Raw genomic sequence first — 1,031 nt, 5'->3', positions numbered from 1 at the left:
CATACAAGAGACTTCTCGCTTGCATGTCTGTGAAATTCTACATATCACTGTAAGATGAGAAGACCTCTTGAATGTTTACAGATCCGTACGAAAAGGCACGCAGCAATTCTTCCACCAGGTCCTTTCGTCCAATACTTGAAATATCTGTACGGCTCATGTTGAAACATCAGTTAAGTCAAAAAATAGCGCGTACACAATATTGTTACCATACAGATAAGTTAACTTTATTTGGTTCTTCAAACCGTGTGGCTTCGGTGTGAATAAACAGATCCCCGAGCGGTCCGTTAGTGTAAACACCATAAGAATAATCTCCTCAGAAGAAGATAAGACATCGCGGAACAAGCTAGATCTACCATTAACTCGAATCCCCATTTGAGGACCAGATTGTAGGTAACTGGTATTGACGCAAACGGACAACTCGACTGAACCTCCGCTTTATGTTGCCCTTTGACCGACTATGCCACACAGGGATTGACACTAGCTTCAGTTGGCATGATAACCTACGAACCGAAGTATTTCTTGACTTAGCGCTAATGCGCAGGTTGCAGAGAATACCGCAAACAGGGGCTGTTACTTGAATTCATTTCAGCCTACCATTAACACTAGCTCATGTAGTAAACGAGTATAGTTCTCCACTTGCTTGAAACTTGAGGTTGAGATGAAAGATATAGTTGATGGGTACTCGGGGGCTGCGCCTGCTTGATAGGCCTTAAGAAGCATAAAACCGGTAATAGTGTGTCGAGGCGTTTTCACAACCTAATGAACAGTGTTTGCTTGTGAGAAATCGATCAGAATGCCAAATGAAGCATGAGCCCACTTTCGTGCAGAACCTTTAGCTGAAGGACACCATACACCAGAGATTAAGTTGGAATTTATTTGAGGCTCCCGCTAACACCAAAATTATGCCTTCTTTTCTGACCGTATATAGTGACAGCTTGACTGAGGCTGCCTGATAGAAGCTAATTTTTCATTTAGTTCTCTTCCTACCAATGTAAGCGAGAAATGGACGAATCATAACCCTCGTATAATCA

Source organism: Opisthorchis viverrini (genome assembly GCF_000715545.1).
Source record: "Opisthorchis viverrini unplaced genomic scaffold opera_v5_342, whole genome shotgun sequence".
Classification (NCBI taxonomy): Eukaryota; Metazoa; Platyhelminthes; class Trematoda; order Opisthorchiida; family Opisthorchiidae; genus Opisthorchis; species Opisthorchis viverrini.
Note: the sequence above shows the minus strand (reverse complement) of the source record.